Source organism: Saccoglossus kowalevskii, chromosome 21, assembly GCF_978046115.1.
Source record: "Saccoglossus kowalevskii chromosome 21, keSacKowa6.1, whole genome shotgun sequence".
In the NCBI taxonomy this organism is placed as follows: Eukaryota; Metazoa; Hemichordata; class Enteropneusta; family Harrimaniidae; genus Saccoglossus; species Saccoglossus kowalevskii.
In genome coordinates this window covers 15,392,604-15,398,375 of record NC_140661.1, presented here as the reverse complement: position 1 = coordinate 15,398,375, position 5,772 = coordinate 15,392,604, and the positions used below count along the sequence as shown (strand labels likewise).

General features: G+C 33.0%; 1 long non-coding RNA gene across 1 annotated transcript; it reads left to right on the top strand.

The window, feature by feature from the left end:
* Positions 1-1,091: 1,091 nt before the first annotated feature.
* LOC144342882 (uncharacterized) lies at positions 1,092-2,103 on the top strand. Its single transcript, XR_013418842.2, has 2 exons — positions 1,092-1,426; positions 1,920-2,103. It is a non-coding gene; the product is annotated as an uncharacterized LOC144342882 (long non-coding RNA).
* The last annotated feature ends 3,669 nt before the right edge of the window (positions 2,104-5,772 follow it).

Genomic DNA, 5,772 nt, shown 5'->3' with positions numbered 1-5,772 from the left:
ATACCTCTATTGACATGACACCTGTGGGACTGTGATTCAACTTAGTAAATGTTATTGTCTTAAATAAGGTATGGCAATCTCACAAAGCTTTCACAAAACCACGTTTTCGTTTGGACGGCGAGCATTTAGTCAATTATTGTCGAAAGTTAAAGACAGACGTACGGCATAGAGTAAATGAAAACTGTAACGAGATTCAAAGCATCGCCACACGACATGCATTGAGCGCCAGACAAAGATAACAAAAAAGTCGTTGAAATCGCGTTTCGTATCTAATTCCGTGTAAGTCCTTCACAATAGATACGGTGAAATCAATGAGTCACGTGAGCCTGTACCCACAATACACCACGCTCATGCTGCTGAAAGAAAAACGTCGTGTCTGTGTTTAAAACTTAGACTTGGATGAGCGAGCATCTCACTGATTAAACGTCACACGCATTAGGCTTCAGTTTAATATAGAATGATTCTGACAGTGTGTAAACATATCGACATTAAGGTTAGTATCTACCCTAGTTATTCACTGTTTTAATGACATTTACTATCTGAACAATTCCCGAAAACCATCGTGACACATACTACCCACCTGTTCATAAATCTGAAATCTTCGCAAATTGAGAACTAGGTTAACACTACTCAACTACAATAAGAATCCAACAACTTGTCCGTTGTACGGACCTGGAATTATACTTTTAAGAACAATTTAAGATGTTTATTTTTTTGTTTACTTCATGGGAAATTATTGTTTAATACATTAAATCGTTATTCACATAACTGTGATTTATGAACACGTATTGTGTGAATATGGTAATCAATTATAAAATATTATATCATGTGCTAATTAGAGTAATACACACGAATGCCTACGTGTTACCACGTGGGCTTGAATATGTTGTTGCATTATTCCTTAGCATACGCGTTGAAAACTATGTCGTTATCGAAACAAAATTAGTAGTTAATATTGTCGTCGCAGAACTTCTGCACATATACTCGTACTGCACATTGAAGAATAGTTGAGACTAACCACATTAAATTCCAAACATGATTTTTTGTCTATTTAAAAACACTCACATCGGTTACTACCAATCTGATTAAAATCTGATGTAGTGTACGGGCTTTAATTATTTTGGCTATAAACTTATTTTAATTTTATGTTTTATTACTTTTGTTATTAATGCCTTTTTATTTTATAATTTTACTTTGATTTTGATTTTGTGATTTTTTTTTAAATTCCGCCCTACATACATCTGAGCCGATGCCTATGTAACGAGATTTCAACGAGACCCACTGTCGACGATTTTAGTCAACGAATCACAGACCTTCTTCTATAGCGCACATGATGACGTCACTGGGCAGAGTCAGGTGGCAAACACACTCAAATAAAATGGCGGATTATACCGACGTTAGCGACCGAGAAGAACACGGCTTTTCGGTAAGTTTATCATTGTCAAATGCAACGAAAGTCATTTTTTTATGTTTATATTGTGGCTCGAATGGTTCGAGTTTAGATCGTTATTTTGCGTAGTTATTCTGGGAGTGACGATTTTGTTTCCACCGGTTCGACCGAACACCGGTGTCTTTTTCCTGTCGCTTGCCCTGGAGACGGGTGATGTTTTGTTGACGATCGGGTCAAAACCGTCTACGGTATTGAAGCCGTAGCTGTAAATATTCATCAAAATGTATCAACATTTTGTACATTATACAATAACTCTTTATTAAAGTAATTGAGCTGATTTGGACTGGAATAAAATATTTTTTATTTGGAACACATCGCAATTGATCAGGAAATATTTTTTTGCTCCAATTTTCTGCGTCGATGCCGTGGGCCGCTGACCGTTATACAATTTAAAATTTGCATTGTTTACTATAGCTGTTTACAGTGTTCTAATCATTACGATTTACTTATTTTATTGCTTCCATTCTAGATAATTATGCTCAGTGTTTGATGTAAAATTGAAGCGATGACTGAATAAACGAACCTTGGCTGGCGAAGATGTATCAGCCTGAGGAAGTGTACACATTTGTTGGAAGTGAACAAAATATTCAATGTAATGACAAAAATTGTAAAATGCTGTGGAATTTCTTTTGTAAATAAAAATATACTAGCAATTTTCTATTAATGGTTTATTCAAGTGGGCAAAATATAATGTACAGAAAGATTGCCAGTAGAGTATCGCTACACTGAAAAGTAAGCAACCGACAGCTTGTATAAAAGGGGGCCTGTGATTGGCTGTTACTTACGCGAGATTTGAACGGGACTTACGTAGGCGTCGGATCAGATGTATGTAGGGCGGAATTAAAAAAAATCAAAATCAAAGTAAAATAATAAAATAAAAAGGCATTAATAACAAAAGTAATAACAAATAAAATTAAAATAAGTTGATAGCCAAAATAATTAAAGCCCGTACACTACATCAGATTTTAATCAGATTGCGGTTACTACATTCTAACACAGCTTTTCTAGACTGTCATGTTTCAAAGACACGTTGAATTTCACGCTTTAGCAGACTAGCATTGTCTCACTATCTCCATACGAATCAGTATAACTCTCCCGAGTAAGAGTTTCACATTCCAATTGCCAATGTTTCGAATACATGGCGTGACAGGACCCAATTTGTATGGTTTCAGATCTCCGTAAAAATCATACTTTGCGCACATCAAATACTCGTGACATGCATCCATGGTCATGTGTTTCACTACCATGCTCGTATTCGCCTTGTGAGGAGTGCGCAGATAAAGACGGTTTTCACTGATATTAATGTTTGTATGTATGTCACTTTTTTTGTTCCACCGTTATCTCAAGAACCACTAATCAAATTTTGGTGAAACTTGGTACATAGATGCTCTGAACTAGTGCGCAGAGTTGATTAGGTTTTGGTAAAAATCTATGAATATTAATTACCTAATTTGCATGATAATTAGCTGATTTTTAGCTGTTCCAAGACTGTTCCACTGATTTTTGAAGAACCACTCATTGGATTTCAATGAAACTTGGCACATGGATGCTCTGAACTAATGCGTAGATTTGATTAGTTTTGGATAAAAATCTGTTAATATTATTAATTACCTAATTTACATAATGATTAATCAATTTTCGGCTTTTCCACTAATATCTCAAGTACTAATCATAACATTTCAATAAAACTTGGGACACTGCACATACCTGATAGTTTTTAGGGTAATATCAGTACATATTAATTACCTAATTTGCATAATTAATTAATTTTCAGCTTTTGATATTTCGAGTAGTAATGATCACGTTTCAATGAAACTTGGTACATAGTTACTTGAGGACTGTGCAGAGACCTAATTAGTTTTTGGGTAAATATTTGTGCATATTAATCACCTTATTAGCATAATTAGTTAATTTTCAGCTTTTCACCTGATATCTCAAGTACTAATCATCACATTTTAATGAGATTTGCGACATAGATATTCTAGGACTATGCAGAGACCTGATTAATTTTGGGATAAATAATTGTGCCTATTAATTACCTAATTTGCATAACTAGTTAATTTTTTGCTGTTCTATGATGTCTAAAAACCACTCATTGGATTTCATTGAAACTTTTAAAGAGTACCCATCACATTTCAATGAACCTAAGACTATGCACCATATTAGTTTTTGGTAAATATTTATGCTTCTTAATCACCTAATTAACATAATTATTTAATACTGATATCTCAAGTATTGATCATCACATTTGAATAAAACTTAGTACATAAATTCTCTAGAACAATAGACAGCCTGATTAATTTTGGGTTAAAATCTGTTCATATTAATTCTCTAATTAGTATAATAATTAATATTTTTTTGGTTCTAATCACATTTCAATGAAACTTGGTACATTGTGCAGACCTTATTAGTTTTACACTTAAATCTGTTCATATTAGTTACCTTATTTGCATAATTAGTTTTCAGCTATTCCATCAACATCTCAAGTATAAGTAATTTTGAATTAATTTGTAATGTGTCTCCAAAACTCTCAGCACACGGGAGTTCTTTCTAAGCTTTCTTTGATTGTTATTATGAAATAGAGGCAATACGCAAGTTTTTCGATCACATTTAATATCACAGCAGGAATGGCATGTAACATGAAGTACACATCACTGTTTTTTGGCAAATGTTTGGTCATATTTCTCTGTTATATACCAACTATAACATAGCAAAACTACAGTAATCCTAGTAATCGTCTTTATTACAAACGTAACATTTCTAAAATAAACCAGTAATAAACCATATGAAAAATTAAACTTCACGAAAGCTTATTTCACCAAGTATTTTGTTTGAAATGTTCTAAATAAGTGTCAGATTATGTAATGTTACTTTTATTTGGTGGGGATTTGTTGTCGGTTCATTCGCCTAAACAATACAATGATTTAACCCCCATATGAAAAGCGACTATCATGTTTTTTTATTCAGATACTTCAGGTGGAAACATATTTACAAAAACATTGTAAACAAAAACATTTGAAAGAAATAAACATTCGACTGTTTTGATCCCGAACCCGTTAATACAAAAATAGATTGTAACATGGAAATCAGAAAATCTTGTATTTGAAAGAGTAAACGCTGTGTATGTCCACTAGTATCTAGCTCTCCTTGATGACAATTTTAGAAAATATTTTTTAATCATTTGCATAATTATGACTGTTATTGTGAACTCGCATAAAGTCATTGCCGATCTATAGTTTAAGTCATGTGATATGATATATTACTAGTACCTTGGATTTATTAATGTGGATCAATATTTCCAGTATCATTTTGAGTTTTACAATATTTTAACAGTTTAATAAATATGCCAACAATGCAGTTTGTATCGCATTCATTTTCATGTTATGTTTCTATTGGTCTGGTAGGAATATGCAAAATATGTAATTATTATATGCATACATAAGCACAATTGTTCAATGAGTCTTCTGTAAACAAATATAAATGATCCTAACATATATTATACATACGTATGACTTAATGTAATACAATACAACAACACAACACAACAATTACATGATCAGTAAACAATTCCCCAAAGACATCTACCGAGCAGATTTATGCAAATTATGCCTGTAATTTGGAAAATACAAGATTTTTGAACATAACTAATTTTTGTGTAAATAATATTTCGCAAGATGGTATTTAGTGTACCTCTCCAGACTCGAACTAACGAATGACGTCGACGAGCAACAATCACGTGCAAATAGGAAAAGCGCTTATAATTACAAATCGCGCTGTGAGTCGGCACTGATTAATTAGTTTTGGAACTCATCTATTTGTCTATCGTGCCATATCATTTTATGTATTATTTTTTTACTTTTTATCAAAGATTAGCACAGTGTAAATGTTAGCAAACATTGCATTCTTGTACTTCGCCATATTACAATCAAAATACATTTGCTTGGGTCGGTTCTTTTCAGCTCAAAGCCAATCATGGACACCGACTTTTATATCGATTGCAACTTCCCTCAATATAGCAATGACCTTCATCGAATCTTCATACGTTTAAATTTTAATCGCAAATTAATTCACATACAGAGATAATTACGTTATAATTACGTACGAGTTTACGCGACCACTAAGATTTCTTTTTCGTGATCGGATTCCTGTAAAAATGCACATTCGATTGGAAGCACCAAGATGTTGATGCGACGAATTAGAACTTCTGTAATAATTTAGTTGAACCAATCATACAAAGTGTCATAAAGATACATCGCGTGATCTTTATGATCAATTAGTACAGACAATTACTTTGTCTATATTGATTGCAGCAGGTATGTGTA